Below are 23774 nucleotides of genomic sequence, written 5' to 3'. Positions count from 1 at the left end.
GCGGCTGAAAGATGGGAATCAAAGCCTGTATATCCTGGACCCGCCGTTCCGGAGGATAAACCTGAAACTGCGCCGAGAACCGCTCCGATGAAAAGGAGCTTTTGAGAGGGACACAGGTGTGATTTCAGCACATTGATCGAGAACCCCAGGTCGTGCAAGAGGTCTGCCGTCATCTGAAGGTGGTGGACGACATTCTGGGGCGAGCCCGCCTTCAACAACCAGTCGTCTAGGTAGGGGGAAGACTGAAACCCCCAACCTGCGCAGATGGGCTGCGACCACCGCCATCACCTTTGTGAACACCCGTGGGGCGCTGGTAAGGCCGAAGGGGAGCACGATAAACTGAAAGTGCTCCTGGCCTAACGTGAACCGCAGGTAACGCCGGTGGGCCGGCAGGACGGGGATGTGAAAGTACGCATCCTGCAAGTCCAACGCTACCATCCAGTCTTGCGGTTTTAGAGCAGCCAAGACCTGAGCTAATGTCAACATCTTGAACTTCTCCTTCCGGAGGAAGCCGTTGACTTTCCTTAGATCCAAGATAGAACGTAGGCCCCCTTTGTCCTTCTTGGGCACCAGAAAGTAGTGGGAATAGCAACCACGTCCTACTTTTGGCCCAGGAACGCGCTCGATGGCCCCCTTGGCCAAGAGGGCCGTAACTTCCCCCTGCAGAAGTGTCAAGTGGTCCCCCGACACACGGTGGTTCTGCGGTGGCATGGCTGGAGGAGTGGTCTCGAAGGGGAGGGAGTAGCCCTTTCGGACGATTTGCAGCACCTACCTGTCCGATGTGACTGCGCGCCAGCGGGCGAGGTGATGGCGAACCCTGCCACCCACTGGCGTCACATGGGCCTGAAAGCACGGACTAGGAGGATTTGGAGGCCGATGCTGCGGGGGTAGGTGTGGTCTGACCCCGCCGTTGACCCAGACTGCCTCCACGGCGGTTTCCACGGCCGCCACCGCGTTGAAAAGATTGTTGCGGCGCGTGGCTGGCAGCACGTGTGGGGACGCCCCTTCCTTGGCCACGAAAGGAGCGAAACGAACCCGTTTGCTGGCGCTGGGTCGAGAGACCCAAGGACTTGGCCGTGACCCTGGAGTCCTTGAAGCGCTCCAGCGCGTGGTCCGCCTTGTCACCAAACAGGCGACAGCCATCAAACGGCATGTCCATCAGGGCATTTTGGACATCTGCCGAAAAGTTGGCGGATCTCAGCCAGGCGTGGCGACGAATCGCCACCGTCGTGGACACTGCCCTGCCCAGCGAGTCGGTCGTATCAAGACCACACCGTATGGAATATTTAGCTGCGTCTCGGCCCTCAGCCACAGCCTTGCCGAGCTTCGCCCGCACCTCCTTGGGGCATTCTGGCAGCAGGTCCGCGACCGTATCCCACACAGAGTGGGTGTAACGGCCCAAGAGGCAAGCGGTGTTGCAAGACCGCAGTCCCAAACTCAGGGACGAGAAGACCTTCTTGCCATACTGGTCATACCTCTTAGATTCCCGGTCGGGCGGGGCCGACGGGAGTGCGGTCTGGGAAGTTGAGGCCTGGATCACCAGACTCTCAGGGGTGGGATGGGTGGACAGGAACTTGGGGTCGTCCAGACAAGAACGGTGGCGTCTGGCCACGTTCCGATCAACAGGCGAACCTGAAGAGGGCCTGGACCACGTGCCCAACAGAACGTCTGACAAGGCTCCGTTAAACTGCAGCAGTGGCTCCTGTGGGCATGACTGCGGTTTGAAGACCTCAGTGAGGATGTTAGGCCTCACGGCCGCGACGGGGAGCTCAAGGTGTAAGGCCTTGGCAGCCCTCATCAACACCACTGAATAGGCAGCCCCTTCCTCCGACGCTACGGAAGGAGGAGAGACAAAGCCAGGGTTAGGAGAGTCGTCCAGACCACTGGCATCACCCAAATCACCTGTCCAGTCCACGTCGTTCTGGCACTCACGTGACAGAGGGTCCTCAAACCCCTCCCAACCCTCACCGTACTCCACATCATCTCCATATTCGGAGTCAACAATGTAGACCGGCTCCTCGGGGTTCACAGACCCCATCGACGTCGAGCCCGGCGTCGTGCGACGCCGGTCCGACTTCGCGTCCGGATTCGGGGAGGGTATGGGGACGACGCCGCCCGGAGCCGGCGCAGGAGAACCGGTGCCGCGCGGGGACGGCGTCGGGGGTAACCCCGATGGAATCGGCGCCGGAGAGGCCGGAAGACCAGCCGGCGTCGACCCCGAAGGCCCCTGCGGCGCCGGGGTCGGAGCCGTCGGCGGCACCAGGGCCGGAGCACCCGATGGCGTCGAGGCAGGGACACCCGGACCGCTAGGGCCCCCGGACGGTAGCACTGGGCCCGAAGGCGCCGTAGGCCCCGTCGGAGAAGTGAGCGTCCTCATGGCCATGAGGAACGCCTCAATCTCCTCAGGCGTCGCGCCTAGCCCAGGGACCGGAGTGTATGGAGCAGGCCGCGCCGGCGACTCTTGCGGAGCCGCGGGGGTGGGGTCACCCGAACCCCCGGCCGCGTCGCGCGAGCGTCGGGGGGAGCCGGAGGTACGATAACGACGCCCCGACTTCTTGTGTTTCCTACCTGAGGAACCAGACGAGTGGGGACGACTTCCGGAGTGCTCAGCACGGCTCCGCGACCGCTCCCTCGAACGCTCCCTGGACCTCCGTCCGGACCGGGACCGCTCCCGGGACCGCTCTCGGCGCAGGGCCGACACCCGGAGCTCGAGAAGCTTGGGGGACCGCTCCCGCCTAGCTTTATTTGTCAAGGCCCGGCAATCGACGCAGGCGTCCACTTCATGGTCGGGGCCCAGGCACCGGAGGCACAGTCGGTGATGGTCCATGACCGACATCGTGCGGTCACAACCGTCACAATTCTTGAAACCGGGCATCCTACCGGCACCAAAAAAGTATTAGAAGTTTAACAAAACTTGGTCAAAAGACCGGAGTACTGCTCTTCGGATCTGCGCTAACTGGCGCGGAAAAAAGAACTGACGTCAGCGCGCGGAGGCGGTGTCTATATACTCCAGCGACGTCATCACGGCGCACGACGCCGACGACAGACGCGGAGCCGCAGGGGACGCCTGCAGACAACGCCTACCGACGCGCAGGGGTACTGCTACGCAAAAGTTTCCGGATCCAGACTGACGCCTGGGGATATTCTAAGGTAAGGAATCTAATACTAACGTGTTTCTTTCAGATATGCAGGTTATCTCAAATAGCCCTTAACCCTCGACGCTTTGAGGACGTGCATGCGTGGCATGTATAATAAACAAGGCCGTCACCGGACTATACTAACGCTATTTTAAAATCACACCTCATATCGTGGTATGCCCGGGATCACACGCTGAGTCCACTTGGATTATCATTCTTGTCTTCTGCATCATCACATTGCAACAGGCTGCCTAGAAGACATCACCCCTTCAAGAGTAATCTCTTAAACGAACTCGAAGATACCACTTGTTGAAAAGGAAACCGTGTGCAGCGTGCCCGCGGACAAGGGGGAGGGGGCTCAAGACCCAAACAAATGATAACCACGTCCATAGCGCCTACCACGCTGTTTGCTCATCGCCCAGCTTGTGTCTCCCTGACAAACACATGCACACTAATAACACACGTCACCAGAGGGTCACCAGACCCCATGTGCACTATTTGACAGACAGCGAGTGTGTGTAGTAAAATTCTGCATTTAAGAGCTGTGGACAGAGCATCCGGTAGCGCTCTCTGAGAGTAGCGCCAAGATCTCACCAGGCACGTTCTACCGCTGTTTTAGGCGCTTTGCACATAGACACTGCAGCATGTGCGCTCCTTTCTCCGGGAAAAGCCACCGAATCTTCATTGAGCACGGAGTCCGGAGCCTGCAGGTCCCACAAACTGCACTTCACCCAGAAGTTAGGAGCGCATCACCCCCTCCGCGGCGGGGGAGGGCAGGCAGCGCTGGAGTCCGGAGAGGGGGCTACGAGGCGCTCCACCGGGCTATGGGGGACTCTGCACGGCGGAGGCAGCTAGCCAAAGGGAGGGGTGGAGGCTGGGCAGGAGAGGAGGCACCAGAGGGGTGGATGGAGAGAGAGAGGAAAGAGAGAAGGGGGGGGGAGCTCTGCAGGCGTCAGATGCTGTCATAGATACAGGCCCCGCCTCTGCTTGCACAACCAGGAAGTAGTGCGGCACAGGCAGCTGCAGCAGGCACAAAGACATAGGAGCAACCCCCCAGGCAAACGCATGTAGAAACCACTGAAGACAGAGATAGGCCGCTTGTGCACCGCTTTATTCACACGGAGAGCAGGCAGGGAGCCCAGACCAAGCCGTTTATAGAGATGATTGTGAAAAACATCACAGAAACACTTTGATTGGTTACTGGGAGGAAAGTCTACAGGAACACCAAAAGAAACACCAATGTATGGATTCTGACAAGACATAGGTTCCACTGGGATACATTAATACTCACATACACACACACACACACATACACACACATACATATATACAGACAGATACACAAACTGTAGTTAATGAAATCTCCAAGCAAAATTTAACTAGAGAATGGAGATTATGCCGCAGGCATGCTGGAGAGTCGGGAGTCACCTTGGACACAGGATTTTTGGGAGTTCAATGTGTACTGTCCGTGGACATGCATGTGCAGCCCTATTGCTGCCCCTCTGCGAAGCCTTGGGTTTGTGCTGTACGTGGACACGGAAGAGCAGGCCCTCTAGCCAAAACCAGAGCGCCTATTCTCGCCATTGTACGGAAGCAGTGAGATTGTGCTGTCTGTGGCCATGCAAGGGCTGCACCTCCAGGTGAAAGCGTTCAGCGCTGCCACAGTGCGGAGGCCTTGCTTGGGATTATGCGGGTTGTGGACACACTAGAGCAGCACCTCCAACACAGACCAGATCATCCAATCCTGCCAGTGAGTGGAAGCTGGGGGATTGTGCTGTCCGTGGATACGCAGGAGCAGCAGCTCCAGCTGAGACTAGTGTGTCTAATGCTGCCATTGTGCTGAAGCCATAGGTTTTTGCTGTGCGTGGACACGCATTTGCATCCCCTCCAGCCAAGACCAGAGCACCCAGCGTGCGGAAGCTGTGGGACTGTGCTGTCCGTGGACTTGCAAGAGCAGCACCTCCAGCAGAGACCAGAGCGCCCAGTCTAGCCACTGTACGCAAGCTGTGGGATTGTACTGCTGTCTATGGAGACACAAGAGCAGCACCTTTGCCCAAGACCAGAGCCTGCAGTCCTGTCACTGTGTGGAAACTGGGGGACTTTGCTGTCCGTGGATACGCAGGAGCAGCACCTACAATCGAGACTAGTGTCTAGTGCTGCCACAGTGCTGAAGCCGTGGGATTGTGTTGTATGTGGAAACGCAGGAGCAACCCCTCCAGCCAAGACCAGAGTGTCCAGTGCTGCCATTGTGTGGGAGCAGGGGTACTGTGCTGTCCGTGGACATGCAAGAGTAGCACCTCCTTTCAAGAGCAGTGTGTGCCGTACTGCCACTGCACAAGCCGTTTCCTGTGGCTACCTCTGCATCCTGTGCATGGAGGCTGCAGCCCCGGCGGTGGACTGGCTGGTGCCGTGCGCCGAGGATCACACTGTGCGAAATGACTCACTCTGCAGTCAGAGCACGGAAGGTAATTAGAAAGTACTTCGCACCCTACCACCCACCCTCCTACCCCGCCCTCCAATACCATCATAAATACGGCTCCATGGCATTCCGAGACATGTATCGGCCAGAGCACGGAGGGTACTTCGAAAATACTGAAATCTGCACCCTGGAGCCAGGAAGCAGTTTACTACAGATATGTCAGTATTTGTAGTATTAGAGACTTCTGTTTTAAAACATGTGTTAATATCTCCATTCCTCTGTGCTACTGTGGTATTAAAGAAAGGCAAAGTTGCACCTTATAAATTATTTTATATGATATATATCTTTGCTCTCTGGGTGCAGGGCTGGGTGGTGAACCTTGAAAGTGATGGGCATAAACCCCTGACCTGGGGTTTCCTCGTCATTCTACCAATGCATTTCAGGGGCAGATGTAATGGATCCTTATCAAGAATTGACGTAAGAGCAGGGCTCACTGGTGCTTTTAACAGCACAGTTTCCACATAGGTTGACTAAAATATTAGAGATTTTTAAGCAGAACTAAAAACATATTTCAAAAAAGTAAAGTAAAGGGTTCCCACAAACCAAGAGAACTTGGTAAAACGGTGTTAGACATTGTATTTTCTAGTACAATTTCCCTAAACACTGTGCAGAGATATGGGTTTATAAAGCAGTTAAACAAATACCAGAATACATGATGGCTCAATGTCTCGTGTAAATCGCGCTGCAATTCTTTCCCTTGCCTGTGAGAAAATGTATTGCTCAGTTGTTTGCCCGCGTTAGTGGCTGTGACATCAATAATGCTCCTAGGAATCACGTGCGTGTTGGACCAATGCCTGAAGTTATTTCTGAATTTTCTTAGCAATGAATGTGTTACTTGCCTGATTGCTTGGGTGATTGGGTATTTGTGTACTGTGTGTGGCGCCATTGGTTGTTTGGTGGAATGCGCGGTGCCGTGATTGGATGGTTGTGCAAGGTTGTTTCCTGGGAGGCGCGGCCAAGAGTGTAGTGCGATTGGATGCTTGTGTGGCTTAGCCATTATTAATCGTCTTGTATTACCGTCCCTTTTCGCAGTCAGTGAGTAGTAAGATTTCGGAATGCACAATCGGATTTTGCGATTTAGCCCATATTGTAAAAACGATGTTTATGCCCTGAAGTGGACGGTGTTTATTGTTTGCACATATTTGAAAAACGATGATTATGTACTTAAGTGGACGTGCATAAAACGGTGTTTGTGTGCTTGCGTGTGGTTGCAGAATCTGTTGCTTGCTGTGTTGTGTGTGTGCTTGTGTGTGGTTGCAGAATCTGTTGCTTTGTGTGTGCTTGAGTGCTTGAAACTGAGTGAATGGGACTTGCCCCTCTGACAATGTTACCGCCCACATTGATAACGCCCACAAGGAACTACTTTCTCTGGAATGTTGTTTGCCCTTCGTAATGTATATGTTGTCCAAATGTATAACCTATGTCCATCTGCAGGACCTCCCCTTTCCAACGCTGTATTGGGTGTTATGATTGATGGTGTACTTCTGGAGTTTACCCGCCTCAAAAGGTCCCCAGTTCTCGCCCCCCCCCCGTTGGAGAATAACTCTCTCCAAAGCTGTATGGAACTCTGAGGGCCTGATGTACATTGCCAGACAGTGTGTGGGGCTTGCAGTGTGTGTGTGTGTGGGGGGTGGGGGGGGTTTGCAGTGTGTGGGGGGGGGGGGTTTGCAGTGTGTGTGTGGGGGGGGTTTGCTGTGTGTGTGTGGGGGGGCTCGCAGTGTGTATGGGGGAGGGACTCGCAGTGTGTGGGGGGGGGAGGGACTCGCAGTGTGTGGGGGGGCTCGCAGTGTGTGGGGGGCTCTGTGTGGGTGTGTGTGGGGGGGGCTCTGTGTGGGTGTGTGTGGAGGGCTCTGTGTGGGTGTGTGTGGGGGGGCTCTGTGTGTGTGTGGGGGGCTCTCTGTGGGTTGTGTGTGGCATTTGCGAGAGATTAAGCTATTGGCATTGTAAATGACAATGCCATTTATTTATGTTAAAAAAACATAAATAAAAGTAATGTCACGAGCAATGACAATAGCTCTAACTTTAACAAAGGCAAAACCATTGCATTGTAAATGCTTGTTAATATCTATATGACCCCTCTGGCGGCGGTAGCGGAGTCCTTTGGTGCCCGGATCATATCCTATGCTGATGACACCCAGCTCCTTTTTTCATTTAAAAAGGGAGAGGCTTTTGACGGTGGTCGGATCAGGGAATGCCTGGGTGCAGTCTTCGACTGGTTTCGCCGTCACAGTCTGAAGTGCAACTCCAACAAGTCGGAGCTGCTTTTTTTCGGCTGCCCGCCGAATCCCAGCTGGAAGACCTGGTAGCCCCAGGATATGTTTCCTCCTGAGGTGGTCTCTACAAAGGCCAAAAACCTTGGTGTGCAATGTGATGACAGCCTTTCTTTCGGACCCCAGATCATTGGCCTGTCGAAAATGCTTCGGCATTTTGAAAATGCTTCGGAAGTTTCTTCCCCTGCTGTCTCTGCAGCACAAAAAAATCATAGTGCAGTCTCTAATTGGCTCGCGTTTGGATTACGCGAATGCCCTGTATATCGGGCTGCCTAAATACCTATTGGCCCATTTGCAGATTGTGCAGAACTCGGCTGCAAGAGCCATTTTCGGTCTCCCACGCAGGGCTAAAGCCTCGGAACTACTAAAGAGACTGCACTGGCTGCCTATTGCTAAAAGAATCACCTTTAACTCCATGGCTGCTAAGGCAATTCCCCTCCTGTGCTGGGAATTGCTATTTTACATTATTCATGACGAGCTGGGCTCGTCATCAGCGTGCGAGGAGGCTACGCCATGACGAGCCCAGCTTGGAAGGGGTTAAGGTGCTGACCCTGGCTTTTAAGTCCCTCCATTCAATCGGCCCAAAGTATATGGAGAAGCGCCTGGCTTTTTATGTCCCGAGGAGGACGCTTCGGTCGGCCCTGTTGGCCAAAGCCGTCGTTTCCCCGGTTAAACTGGTCCGGATCGGAGGACGCTCCTTCCGTTACTGGGCCTCGCGCTGCTGGAATGAGCTACCTGTCTCCTTAAGAAAGTCAAATAGTCTTCTTGCTTTCAGAAAGGAGCTGAAAACTTGGCTCTATTCCGCATGATCTCATTGTTGGCCTTCTGTGTAGCTGCTGTGTTGTATTCTCTTTAGTACATTTCTCTTTGCCAAAGCGCCGGGACACCCCTTGGGGTAGCCGTGCGCTATAAAAGAGACCAAAACATAACATAACTCAATGGCTTTGCTTTATAGGCCTTTTCTGTCCTAATAACCACACGTAAATAGTCATGGTGTCAAACCATATGATGAACGCTTAGTTTTCAGCAGATATTTTGACCTGCACTTTTTAATTAAGGAAACTTCATTCTTTTCTTCCATTGTTGTTTGAAAGCAGCTAGAAACCTCCTGCAGTCGCTGTCAGTGTCTCCAGGTCTCATTACTTTAACTACCTGTACATAGGTTTTGCTAACAATCTCATTAACAAATTTCCGAACATCCAAAATCAAGCAACCCGATCCAGGACTCTAGCTTCTTGCTTTGTTTCTGCAAAAATATTTATGCATAAACTCCACTGGCTCCCAGTTACAGACAAGAGTATCTCAAAAGTCATCTGCTTAGTCCACTAATGTTCTTGAGGACCATCATCTAAATTTCTGAAGGACAAACTAGATAAACACATTCCACTACGTCAACTGTGTTCCGAGTCTTACGATCAGTTATGCCCATTTCAGTAAAAGCCTCTCCTGGATGTAGTTTTCTGTTCTTGCACCTACGGGGTGAAATGAATTGCCTGTCTAGTTAAAAAGTCACTTTCATCCCGCTTGCTTTTTAGGAAGACACTAAAGATCTCTTGTTCTCATCCTAATTTTCTCTTTGTTCAGGTGTACTTCCTTTAAAGTCAGAGACCTTCAAGTGATAAGAGTGCACTAAACGTACTATTTATATCAGAATGTAACTGGGTAACTGGGTAGCAGTGAATGAGGAATAAATATACATGGTAGCCTGAGGCAACCATATTTTTACTCAGATTGCCCAAGTTAATCTTTCCATACCTGGCCATAGTGATAATCACTGATTTGGAATCATAGAAACATTGTATTCCTTAGTGGAAGGTATGACTCAGTTCAACTTTCCTCAACTATCAGTGTTTGCCCAGTTTGAGAATTCTACAGAGATTAGATTCAAGGCAAAAGCAGTATGCAGACAGATTTATAGGCTCTCTCCAACCACACTGATGGATGAGATGAGGCCTGCTCATGCCTTTATAGCATCTTGGCTACCGAATTTGGGGTAAAGGGATACATTTCTTCAGAACCAAATTTAACTGACTTGCAGGCAGTTTGCAATTACCGGGGACAAACTCTACCTAGACCCCACCGGCCTGTGTGTTTGCTCTAATAACAGTCGAATGTTACAGTAGACAAAGGATATTTATCCTCAATTACCCTCATTAACTCCTAAGCGGATACAATCCATTTCTTTACGCCGCCTTAATTTTCTAGATATTAGTCTTTACAAAAAATTGACACTTTGCCTTAATACGGTGTAGGCACTGTACATTCTTCGATTCTGACTGTAGGGTGGCTTGTTTAGAAGACACTACATTCATCTTCATTGGGACTGCCTTGGTATTCTGGTTGGCTACCTATAGTGAGTAAATATATATTTTGCTGAAAGCGATTTACCGCAGAGGACTCCCTTGATGAACAATGACCTAGCTCAACTACAACTGTCAAAGACGGCAATGTCTGTAGAGCATGGCCTGACAGTTTAATTCCTACACCCACGTTCTTAACATAAATTCAGGGCAGGGTCCTCATGTACATGTAGGTTGTCCTAGGTTGAAGACCACCTAGAGAGATCGATCATTCCGATCACGTACTTACTGTGACCTCCATAGGGTACTATTCATCCTGCAGAATCTACCAGTCACACAATACTCCTGTAACATGCCTTTTACAGTATGCGCTACACCAAAAGCTATGGAAGGGAAGAAGAACAAGGACCATAAGTATAGGTGACTCGATAGGGAGAAGCCCAATACTAAGATCAGTTGCCAACTGCTATCAATCTCTCTCTAGACCGGTATAATGAGGCAGTTGCCATGCTCAACTATGTATACTTTGGCTGCACCCCACTGACCCAGAGCGTTATGGTCCTGATGTTAAATGTCACGAAATCATGGAGTACCTCCACTTGTAACGCATTGTTGAGTGGATGTAAAGTTGGGTGGGGTGGTGCAGGGTTACTAGGGGATGCGAAGAACTCTCCACCTTACCCATTCTCAAGGTTGTATAGTTTGTCTGCAAATTAAGAATGGACTTGCAAAGAAACTTCTGGTGCAGTGTCTGGTAGGTTGCGAGCAAGAATTTACAGTATACATAATGAGGGTGATGGACAAGATGGATTAGTTACTTACCTGTAATCCTAGTTCTCTTCCAGGGGTATCCTCATCAAAGTCATAAGCATTAGAATATTCCCGCCCATGCGCGGGACTCCGGAAACACTATATTAATATGTGCCCCACATATATATATATATATACATATATATATATATATATATATATACACATATATATACACATATATATATATATATATATATATATATATATAAATAAATAATATATATATAAAAACAAGCAATAGCAGCCAAATCACATTAGAGCTGAAATATGCTGTGAAGAATTTCCACCATACATGTATAATAAGCATTAGAAACATGAGAAACAACACCAAAGATTGTTTAGAAATTGTTTTAATGCTCAGAAAGCAGTAGAAATTCTCATAACTCACTGGAAGCATAGGAAGCTCCCAGGCTGCATTGCAAACACACAGTCTAAAAAGACTGAAAAGCTAACCTGTAGCTGAATAGCAATAAACTGACACTGTGCCTTTAAGGCACTCATGACCCCCTGTATCCCATCATGCCCCAGGGGTGACAGTTAGGTCAGTTGTTCTTTTCGGAGACTGAAAACAAACCCAATAACAAATAGGTTAACAATATCTCTTTATTAAAGAGTATCCTTTGCCCGCGGAGGCGGGAGGGTTGCTTAGGACTTTGATGAGGATACCCCTGGAAGAGAACTAGGATTACAGGTAAGTAACTAATCCTTCTCTTCCAGGGGATCCTCATCAATAGTCATAAGCATTAGAATAGAGTAGCGAGCCTCTACTCATCCCTGCGGGCAAAGGAATGATAAGACAGTAATCTCATCAATAAGTCTGAGTAGACTATAGACTACCTAAACAGATTCCTCAAGGAGGCTTGCCCTACTTGAGTATCGGCCCTGGAATAAGATTCGAGGCAGTAATGCCTCGTAAAGGTATGCACTGATTTCCAGGTCGCAGCCTTGCATATTTCCGACATTGGAATGTCATGCAAGAAAGCCACTGTAGCGGCCTTCCCTCTAGTGGAATGCGCTTTTGGAGACATCAACAAAGGTTTGCCTGCTAGTTGATAGGCCAACTTAATGCAAGAGACAACCCATCTAGAAATGGACCTCTTGGCCGCTGGAAAACCTGTTCTCATTGAGCCATAGTTCACAAACAGTTGGTCCGTTTTCCTAATCCCAAATAAAACTTAAGCACTCTTTTAAGATCTAAGGAGTGAAGTGACCGCTCGGCTGGGGTCGTAGGATTTGCAAAAAAGGAAGGGAGGGAAATAGACTGATTTATATGAAAATCAGAGATGACCTTAGGCAAGAAAGATGGGTGAGCCCTTAGGACTACTCTGTTGTGGTGGAATATAGTATATGGTTCCTTCGCACAGAGCGCTTGTATCTCACTTACTCTGCGCGGAGAGGTAATCGCCACCAAAAAAGCTGCCTTCCAAGAGAGATGTTGTAAGGAAGCCTTGTTGATGGGTTCGAAAGGTGGAGACATTAACCTTGATAGAACTAGGTTCAATTCCCACGGAGGAGAAGGATTTCGCACAGGGGGATACACTATCTTCAACCCCTGGAGGAAATCCTTGACCACTGGAACCTGAAAGAAAGACACCTGATCAGGTGATTTTCTGTATGCTACAATAGCTGACAAATGCACTCTAATTGAAGTGTACTTTAAACCAGCAGTTGCGAGGGAAAGGAGGTATGGTAAGATGACGTCCTCCTGCCCCTTAGTCGGATCCAAATGATGATCTCTACACCACAAGTAAAACCTTTTCCACTTGAATGCATAGGATGCTCTCGTGGACGGTCTCTTAGCCTCCTTTAAAATGTTCATGCATTCGGGAGGCAAGTTCAAATGTCCATATTGCAGGACCTCAGGAGCCATGCTGTTAGGTTCAATGATGGGAGGTTGGGATGCATTATCCTCCCGTTCATCTTGCTCAACAGGTCCGGCCTGCAAGGGAGCCGTTTGTGTGGACACACAGACAGATGTAGAAGGTCCGGATACCACCACTGCCGAGGCCAATCCGGAGCAATCAGGATAATTTCCATGTTCGTCCTGAGGAGCTTGGAAACTACTCTCGGAATCAGCGCTAGGGGAGGAAACGCGTATGCGAACATCCCTGCCCAATCCAACAGTAGAGCGTTCCCCTGCGTCCCTGGCCTGTGGAACCTGGACGCGAAGGCGTGGCATTTGGTGTTTTCGTCATCTGCAAACAAGTCTATGGATGGACGACCCCAGCAACGAAAAAGCTCTTCTACTACTTCGTCGCTTAGCACCCAGTCTGGCTGATCTTCGAAGTGCCTGCTGAGTGCATCTGCCTTGATGTCAACTCGCCTGGAAGGTGCACCGCCACTACTGTGAGACCTCGAGCGAGAAGCCAATGCCATATTGCCTGAGCCTCTCGAGATAGTGGGGGAGATCTTGTGCCTCCTTGTTTGTTCAGATAGAACATGGTTGTTGTATTGTCTGTCTGAACCAGGACTGAGTTGGCTTTGATCGCTGGTAGGAAAGCTTTGAGAGCCAGGAATACCGCTCTGAGTTCCAGCATGTTGATGTGGTATGTCTGCTCCTGCGCAGACCACTGGCCTTTAATCTGAAGCGGACCCATGTGTGCTCCCCAGCCTTGCAGGGAGGCATCCGTTACTATAGACTGGGAAGGAATGGGTTGGTGAAACGGCACCCCCACCATCACATTCTTTCTCCGAGTCCACCATCTGATTGTCTCTTGTCGCCTGGGAAAGATTGATTCGATCCTCCCAGCGTCCTGTCGCTTGGTCCCACTGATCCTCCAGAGCCTGTTGTAGAGGACGCATTCTCAGCCTGGCGTTTGGGTTGAGAAAAATGCAGGACGCCATGGAACCCAGTAGAGATGCTACTTGTCGGGCTGTTGGAAGCCGAGACTCTAGCAGAATCCCACATTTCTGTTTCATGGAAAAAAGTCTTCTCCGAAGGAAACGCTTTTCCCAAGCTTGTGTCCAGAACGGAGCCTAGGTAGTGGATGGACTGTGTAGGCCGCTGGACTGACTACTCCAGGTTCACATGGAGGCCGAGCCTGTGTAGCTGGTGCCGGCACAGTTGCAGATTGTGCGTTACTTGCACCGGAGATGGACCTTTTAGGAGCCAGTTGTCCAGGTATGGGTAAATGAAGAGACCCTTCTTGTGAAGAAAAGCCGCCACAACTGCCATGCATTTGGTGAAGACTCGTGGTGCGGACTTGAGACCGAAGGGTAACACCTTGTACTGGTAGTGTTTGTTCCCTACAACAAACCTTAGGTACTTGCGATGTTGTTGCGCAATCGGGATGTGAAAGTACACATCTTGCAGATCCACCGAACACATCCAATCTCCGGCTTGAAGATGTGGACATATTTGGTGAAGCGCTAACATGCAGAACTTTTCCTTGACGATGATTTTGTTTAGGAGTCGTAGGTCGAGTATTGGCCTGAACTTGTCCTCCTGATCTTTTTTGGTGACAAGGAAATATCTGGAGTAAACTCCTTTTCCTCTTAGAGCGAGAGGAACCTCTTCTATCGCTCTTTTTTGCAGCAGGATTTTCACCTCTCGTCGGAGCAAGCTTAGCTGGTGAGGGCAAGAGCTCTTTGGAGGGATGCTCTTTGGAAGAGCACGGAAACGTATCCTGTATTCATTGCGCAGTATATTCAGCACCCACTGATCTTTTGTGATGCTGACCCACTCTGCCAGGTGTTGTGAAGCACTTCCTCCCACTGAAGTGGGCAACGGCGTCAGAGGAAGCCTCTGTTCCGGCCTTTCCTCCTCTTGTGGTGTTGGAGGACTGTTGGTGACCTCCTCTACCTCTGCTGGGCTTGCCACAAAACTGGGGGTTCCCTTGAGTTTTGTTTTGGGACCACTGAGGGGTTTGAACCCTCTGTTGAGCCCCTCTCCCCCTGTTGGTCTTGAAGCGGCGCTTGAATTCCTTTTTCTTCTCCAAGCCCACCGCCTTCACCGTATCCAGCTCAGTCTTTATTCGGGTCATCTCTTCGTCCGCATGTTCGCCGAAGAGAGCGGAACCCGAAAAGGGAAGATTCAGAATCCGATGCTGAGCATCCGGTTTCAGACCTGTAAGGCGCAACCAGGCCGATCTTCTGGCACAAACTCCATGGGAATAGGAATGAGCCGAAAGCACCGCCCCATCCGCGGCCGTGCTGATCTGATTCGCCACCAGACACCCCTTTTCTTCAAAGTCCTGCTGGTCCTCTTTTGGCAGCTTGGCTTTGAATCTTTCCATCGAGTCCCATAAGGCTCTGACATATCGACCCAGAAGCGCAGCTGCACTAGCGACCTTAAGAGTGGAAGCAGCAGAGTTGCAAACCTTTCGACCCCAGGAGTCTCGAGTTTTGCTGTCCTTATCTGGCGGGACTGAAGAGGAACCAGCAACCGCATGTGTCTTCCTCGCCGCTGCCACAATCACAGAGTCTGCTGGAGGGTCAGATTTTACAAACACCGGGTCAGAAGCCGCTGGTTTGTACTTCTTCTGAATGCGTGCAGGTACTGCTCTGATTGCTGCTGGGGTTAGGAAAACCTCCTTGACAGGGTCCACAATCTCCGGAACTAAAGGCAGCAGAGGTCTGGAGATGGCCTTCTTGTGTAAGGTTTCAAAAATGACTGTTGTTGTTACTTGAGGGACAGACATCTCGATGTTCAGGTTAAGCGCACCTCTTTGCAGCACATCCATATATGTGCCAATATCATCCACTGGGGAGGACCTGGACGTAGGACTGTCCGTCAAAGTCGGGGAGTAGTCCCTCTTGGACGATCTGGTAGAAGAGGTTGAAGTAGACGGAGTACGTCGGCGTCTACGGTGAGCACTGGGTCTCCGCTCCCGTGACCTCCTTGAACGCTCCTCCCGTCTAGGGGAGCGAGATCTGATCCGATCTACTGTCCGAGGTTCCTTTCTAGGAGATCGGGATGCTCTGGGAGATCTGGCTGTGATCGCACGGGCGATTTGCCCCTAGGAGAGCGAGACCTTATCCGACCTTCCATTCGAGGTTCCCCTCTAGGAGATCGGGATCTTCTGAGCACTTTGGTGGGTAGTCTCACAGGGGATGTGCGCCTGGGAGGGCTACGTTTGTCCATCTCCTCCACCAGATCTTGGAGAAGAGACCTGTGGTCTGGGCTGGCATAGTCCTGCATACGCTTGGTAGCCCCAGCATCTCGCCAATGGTCCAAAGATCTGTACCATCTAGGTGACAGCCTGATTCGCCCTGTCGATGGATCTGGTCGACGCTCAGGAGTTCTGTGTATAGGGCTTCTGGACCTTGAATGTTCAGTTGAGGAGCCAGAGGACCGATAAGATGAATGGTGAGAAGCAGATTCCGTCACCATGATTGCATCTGAATGTCTCGACGTCGAGCGTTATTTTCTCGCCGGAGGATCAAACAATCTCGACCCCGAATGTCCATGAGAGGATCTGTAGTCTCTCGATGTCGAGCGGCGATGAGGAGCCGTCGACTGAGCCCTCTACTTCGACGTCGAACGGCGATGACCGGCCGTCGACTGAGTTCTCTGCCTCGACGTCGAACGACGATGTCCTGTCGTCGACGGAAGCTTCTCTCTCGACGTCAAACCACGCTGTCCTGTCGTCGACGAAGCTTTCTGCCTCGAAGTCGAACGGCGATGGTCGGTCGTCGACGGAGATCTCTGCCTCGACGTCGAATGCCTGTACGACGACGGCGGAGGGGTATTGGGCACCCTCGACGCAGAGCGCTGATGCTGCACTGACGGAGACTGCGTCCTTGACGCCGATCGACGAGCTACTGTCGACGGTGGAGGGGTCTTGGTCCTCGACGCCGATCGCCGCTTCTTGGATGACGGCGGAGGGGTCACACTTCTCGACGCCGGTCGTCGCCTGGTTGACAACGGCGAAGTGACCTCCCTCGATGCCGGTCGTCGCCTGGTTGACGACGGCGGAGGGGTAATGGATCTCGACGCCGACCGTCGCCCGGTTGACGGCGGCGGAGTAGCCTTTCTCGACGCCGATCGTCACCCGGTTGAAGACGGCGGAGGGGATTTTGACGACGGAGCTGGATCTTTCGACGTCGTCGACGTACCTGGTCTTCAACTCGACGGCGAGCCCGCCGTCGACGGTAGTTTTGAAGAGGAAAACTCCACCTGTGGTTCTTTTCTCAGCGCCGAGCCCGACGCTGAAGTTGAAGGGTATGAAGACTTCTTTCTTGAAGATGTACGAGTCTTCTTGGAGCCCTTCTTCACTGGAGATCTTCCTCTTGAAGCCCTGTGAGCCAGGCCATAAATTCGAATCCTTTCCCTGTCTTTAAGAGTTCTTCCTGACAGGTTCTCACAATGTGGACAGGTGCCTGGATCATGATCTTCAGGCAGACAAAGGATACAGACGTCGTGGTTGTCTGATTTTGCCTTCTTGTTGCCACAAGGAGGACATTTATCAAAGAGTGAAGGCATTCTCAGAAGAAAATGTTCACTAAACTGCTGAAAACAAGCAGTATCTTACTTGACTAGTTGTTAAACGTCGAAGTGAGAGTAAAAGTTGTCAAAAAAGAAGTATTTTTCTGTCAAAAACCAGAAAAATAGTGGAGCTGTGTAACCAGGGTCCTTCACTGAAGGAAGGAGCCGGAAAGAACAACTGACCTAACTGTCACCCCTGGGGCATGATGGGATACCAGGGGTCATGAGTGCCTTAAAGGCACGGTGTCAGTTTATTGCTAGTCAGCTACAGGTTAGCTTTTCAGTCTTTTTAGACTGTGTGTTTGCAATGCAGCCTGGGAGCTTCCTATGCTTCCAGTGAGTTATGAGAATTTCTACTGCTTTCTGAGCATTAAAACAATTTCTAAACAATCTTTGGTGTTGTTTCTCATGTTTCTAATGCTTATTATACATGTATGGTGGAAATTCTTCACAGCATATTTCAGCTCTAATGTGATTTGGATATATATATATATATATATATATATATATATATCTCTATCTATCTAAAAACATTTCTCCAAGAAGAAACCAGAGGTCAGAGGGGGTGTCAGGGTTCACAGTATGCTTTATTCATTCATCCACAGCGGCGGCAAATGCATTTCGGCCTTGACGGCCTTCCTCAGCGCCCAGCGCTGTTACGAGTCCTGCTCCAATGTACTCCTTCCTGCTCCAGTCTTGGCTTGCACACAATGCCCCTCCCCTTAATGCTGTCTGCACACCTGGAGCTGTTCGTGATGGGTAAGCGAACTTCAAATCCCAACATGCACTGTGGCGGCAGGCTGGGTAGGTGGCGTATATATATATGGGGCACATATAATATAGTATTTCCGGGGTCCCGCGCATGGGCGGGAATATTCTAATGCTTATGACTATTGAGGAGGATCCCCTGGAAGAGAAAAAGCTTTTTCGTATGCTCTGCGCATCTTTTTTGGTCGCAGTAAACACCCGTACTGATTGATAGCCTAAAAATAAATTTTTGTTTGCCACGAATGACAAATACAAAATATTAACCGAAATATATAAAATTAGTTTTACAGCATATTACTTTCCCAGTATTTTTGGTAACACATTGAATAGAAGACAAATATTAAGAACAAAAAGATAATGCACTTACGATCGGTCAGACTTGCAATCCCTGCTAGTGTAGTTATGGGAACATGAGGCATATCCCCATTCATCCTGAAGAACTAAGATAGCAATCTGTGCAGATAGGTTAATGCAGGTGCCAGCTTTCATTAATTTCCATCTCTAAAACCCTACAAAAAAAAAAAAAAAAGAGTATTCCATTGACTTACAATCTTGTAATAATTTACTATAGTTCGTTCATATTCGTTTATTACTGTTTATTCAATGTATTCATCAAGTATTCAATTTAACAGTCACACTTTTGCGGTGGTTAGAATATATAATATGATTTATAGTACATAACAGAACTTAGAAATTTACATACAACACAAACAGATGAAATACAGCAGCGGTCTCATTCAGACAAATAAAATGCTCTATTTACTACATAAATCACGAACTCAGAGACAAAGATTATCTTGGATCAGCAGCTGCCTGCTTTGACAGAGCGATATAAAACATACATGTATCACATTTGTATTATTTTTCTTTTGATGCAACTGAAAGCAGTTCAAGCTTCTATACTTTTTTATGCACACAACACCCCACATGAGGATGTTAATCAGTAGCCAGCATAAGGTTTCCTTTGTAGGTTATATTTTACAGCAGAATATCGCTAGTCAACTAAAATGTTCCTCTTCAAAAACAAATCCTTGGCACACTTGGAGTACTACATATTAAAAGAACCTCTGACTATGCCACATTTGATTGGGAATTTCCTCACAAGTGTAGAATCAACGAAGTGACAAAAAGAAGGAACAGTAGTGAAATCTTATGGTAGCATGCAAGAGGAAATTGTGCTAATGGCTTGCTTCAAATCCTGTGCAAGAGCGAAAATGCCAGAGTGGCAGCAAAATTTCACTCCGGAATCTATGGCAAGCTACGATTAGAAACAGTTTCTAAACTCCAAGACCATTCCAGATTTATTTCAGAAAAGAAGGAAACTTTACTTGCAACAGGTGTTTTCACCGTTCATCTTGCACAGATTTTAGAAAGGCAGATTTTCCACATCTGATAGTTGCTGAAAGCTGAGGTCGACCTAGGAGTATGTGGACTTAAGGTTCACATCACCCCACACAGGCCCATTTTCAGATTGCTTTCAGAGTACATTTCTGCATTACAACAGTTTACTTGTGAGGCAATGTATATTAATTAATAGAGAAACCGTTGCTTGCCTGTAACAATCTGTTTGCAGATGTCAGTGCTGTAGATTTAAATGCTGCGCACACTCTTGACATCTAGGGCATATTGGGAATCGAATAGTTTCTTACGGGTCGGTGTAGTTTTGCAGCTTGAAGATCTTTCTGGATTCACTATGCTGTGCATTATTCCGCGGTCTAGTGGTTGGGTCAGGAATCATAGTCTTTTCTCTTTTTTTTTGTAGCCCGGTGGGCGTCAACGTCCCACCTTTCAGTGTCCGCCCCATGACGTCTGCACGCTTCCTGCGGAAGCTCCCACCCTTGGGTGCCATCTTCAGATTCTTTTTTTAGTTTGTGTTTTGTTTGCAAATCCTTGGCAATGTTCAAGTAAGTTATTTACCCGCTTTGTCCTTCAAGGTGTCCGTTTCAGTGCTGTCCTTGTACCACCACCTTCTTCTCCAGCCTCCTCTTTCTGGCGGAGGTGGGTGGGTTCGATAGTGAACCCAAAAAGATCTTCAAGCTGCAAAACTACACCGACAGGTAAGAAACTATTCGTTTTGCTGCGTGAATCTTTCTGGATTCACTATACTGTGCATAGACTTTGAAGCGGTTTGTTAGGTTTGTGGCGGCTGGGTGGAAGATGAGCATTGGTTGTTGAATATATGTTGAAGCACCTTCTGCCCTACTTGTGCTTCCTTGTTCATTTGTACATCCACACAGTAGTGGTTAGTGAACGTGTGCACTGAAGCCCATGTTGCCGCCAGGCATATGTCCTGAATGGATGTGTTAGCCAGGAAGGCTATAGTTGCTCCTTTTTTCCTAGTAGAGTGGGCCCGTGCCCCCTCTGCTAGTTCTTGGTCTGCATTTTTGTGGCAGAGTTGTATAGTTTGTGCGATCCATCGTGCAATGGTCCCCTTTGTTACTGGTCTACCCAGGAAACTGTTTGCGAAGGACACAAAGAACTGCTTAGTCTTCCTGTGCTCCTTCGTTCTTTCTATGTAGTGCATTACTGCCCTTCTGGCGTCCAGAATGTGCAGTGCCCTCTCTGCGCTTGTGGCCGGTTTCTGAAAGAAACTCGGTATTTGCTCCGACTTGTTGATGTGGAACCTTGAAACCAGCTTTGGCATAAAGAGCAGGTCAGTTATCATCATCCGATCACTGTATCATGCTGTAGGGTTCTTGTAGCGTTAGCGCCTGTAGCTCGCTCACACTGCACATCGAGGTGATTGCCACCAAGAAGGCTGTTTTCATTGTCTGCATTTGTAGTGAGGCCTTATGAATTGGTTCAAAAGGCGCTTTTATGAGTTCTGTTAGGACTAAATTATGGTTCCATGCCGGTGGCGACATCCTCTTTGGAGGTGCGATCCTCTTTGCCCCTTCCAGGAATCTCTTTACTGTATGTGATGTAAAGAAACTCTTCCCTGTTTCTCCTCTTGTATAGGCCACTATAGCTGCCAGGTGTACTCTCAGCGAGGATGAGCTTACCTTTGCCTTCAGCAGGTGCGTGAGATACCTTAGCACCATTGATTCTCTTGTCATCTTCTTGTGTAGCTTCTTCTTGCTGCACCATTGTGTGAACCTCTTCCATCTCGCCACATAGCACCTTCGTGTGCTAGGTCTCCTTGCCTCTCGCAGGGTGCTCTCAGGTAACCTCAGGTGCGCGAAATCTATGTATTCAGAAGCCACGCTGCTAGGCGGAGGCGCTCTGGCTCTGGGTGTAGTACCTCCCCATTTTACATGGAGTGCAAGTCTTTCCTTATGCCGAATTTGTGAGGAGAGCCTTGTGCCATTTCCATTATCTGTGAGTACCAGGTCTATCTGGCCCACTGTGGTGCCACCAGGATCAGGGTCATATTGCTGGTTCTGCACTTGAGTACTCTGTATCAATGGTATCGGGGGAAACGCGTAAACAAATGTTTTTGACCAGTTTATCCATGGGGCATTCCCCAGGGATCCCTCTCCCGGTTGCCTGGATGCGAAGTTTTGTCATTTTGCATTCAGGCGTGTTGCAAATAGGTCTATTGCCGGTGTTCCCCACCTTCTGAATAGCCTTAGCGTCTCCTGTGAATTGAGCTCCCACTCGTGGCGCCACGACCAGACAACAGAACACTTGACCGCCCTCAAGAACGCCACCCGCAAACACCATCAACTGATCCGCTCCACCAAGAAAACAGCATTCAAAGAAAGACTGGACAACAACACCCACAACAGCAAGGAGCGTTTCAGCATTGTCAAAGAGCTCTCCAATCCCAGCGCCTGCAACACCGACATCACTCCCTCGCAAGACCTCTGTGACGCTCTCGCCTCGTTCTTCCACCGCAAGATCGCCAACATTCACAACAGCTTCGACGCACCTACCACCGAACCAACACCCCCAACCACCACCCTCTGTACCTGGACCAATGTCAACACCGAAGATACCACCCGCCTGATAAACACCATCCACTCCGGATCCCCCTTCGACCCCTGCCCTCACCACATCTTCAACGAAGCAGACTCCATAATCGCCTGCTGACTCCATCATCGCACCCCAACTCCGGATCATCATCAACAGCTCCTTCGCATCCGCCACCTTCCCGGAGAGCTGGAAACATGCCGAGCTGAGCGCCCCAAGAAGCCCACCGCGGACCCCACGGACCTGAAGAACTTCCGCCCCCATCTCGCTCCTCCCCTTTCCAGCCAAAGTTATCGAGAAGGCCGTCAGACAACTCTCCGCCTTCCTCGAGACCAACAGATCCCTCGACCCCTCACAGTCTGGCTTCCGAGCAAACCACAGCACCGAGACCGCCCTCATCGCAGCCACCGACGACATCAGGTCCCTGCTCGATAACGGAGAAACGGCTGCCCTCATCCTCCTGGACCTCTCAGCAGCCTTCGACACCGTCTGCCACCGCACACTGATACAACGCCTCAGCAACACAGGAATCCAGGGAGCGGCCCTGGAGTGGATCATCTCATTCCTCGCCCGAAGAACTTAGAGAGTCCCTCTCCCCCCATTTTGTTCCGCGGCCACCGAAGTCATCTACGGCGTCCCGCAAGGATCCTCACTCAGCCCTACCCTCTTCAACGTCTACATGAGCCCTCTCGCAGCCATCGCCCGCCGACACAACCTCAACATAATCTCCTACGCCGACGACACCCGGCTGATCCTCTCCCTCACCAACGACCCCGCCACTGCCACAGCCAACCTCCAGGAAGGAATGAGAGACGTCGCAGAATGGATGAAGATCAGCCATCTGAAACTGAACTCAGACAAAACGGAAGTCCTCATCCTCGGACCATCCCCCTCCGCGTGGGACGACTCCTGGTGGCCCCCGGCCCTGGGCAGCACAGCCAAACCAACGGACCACGCACGCAACCTGGGCTTCATCCTGGACTCCTCACTCACGATGACCAAGCAAGTGAACGCAGTCTCATAATCCTGCCTCAACACCCTGCGCATGCTCCGAAAGATCTTCCGATGGATCCCCACAGAAACTAGAAAGACGGTCATCCTGGCCCTTGTCACCAGCCGTCTGGACTACGGGAACACCCTCTACGCAGGAACCACAGCCAAACTCCAGAAGGGACTCCAGCACATTCAGAACGCCTCAGCATGACTCATCCTGGACATCCCTCGCCGCAGCCACATCTCCGCCCACCTAAAAGACCTGCACTGGCTCCCAGTCAACAAGAGGATCACGTTCAGACTCCTCACCCACGCACACAAGGCTCTCCACGACATGGGCCCGAAGTACCTAAACAGCCGCCTCTCCTACACACCCACCCGCCAGCTCCGATCCGCCAGCCTCGCCCTCGCCTCCGTCCCACAAATTCGGAAGTCCACCGTCGGAGGAAGATCCTTCTCCTACCTGGCAGCCAAGACATGGAACTCCATCCCCACTCACCTACGGCTGACCCTGGATCACCTCTCCTTCAGGAAACAACTCAAGACCTGGCTATTCGAGCAATAGCGACCCTCCCTCCCCTCAGCGCCTTGAGACCCTCACGGGTGAGTAGCGCGCTATACAAATTTGTGATTTGATTTGATATGATCTGTGAGAGTTTCAGCTATTGGCATTGT

At 50.3% G+C, this 23774-nt stretch overlaps 1 long non-coding RNA gene across 2 annotated transcripts in view; it reads right to left on the bottom strand.

The window, feature by feature from the left end:
* LOC147671301 (uncharacterized) overlaps positions 1–23774 on the bottom strand; it is a 163083-nt gene that overhangs the window by 13231 nt on the left and 126078 nt on the right. For both annotated transcript variants that reach the window (XR_015303638.1, XR_015303639.1), the window contains exon 2: positions 18562–18703. This is a non-coding gene — a long non-coding RNA (uncharacterized LOC147671301). The remainder of the gene's footprint in view (positions 1–18561; positions 18704–23774) is intronic.

This window comes from Lissotriton vulgaris, unplaced genomic scaffold (genome assembly GCF_964263255.1).
Source record: "Lissotriton vulgaris unplaced genomic scaffold, aLisVul1.2 SCAFFOLD_1828, whole genome shotgun sequence".
NCBI lineage: Eukaryota > Metazoa > Chordata > Amphibia > Caudata > Salamandridae > Lissotriton > Lissotriton vulgaris.
The sequence above is the reverse complement of the archived record's forward strand: the minus strand, read 5'-3'. Positions and strand labels throughout refer to the sequence as shown.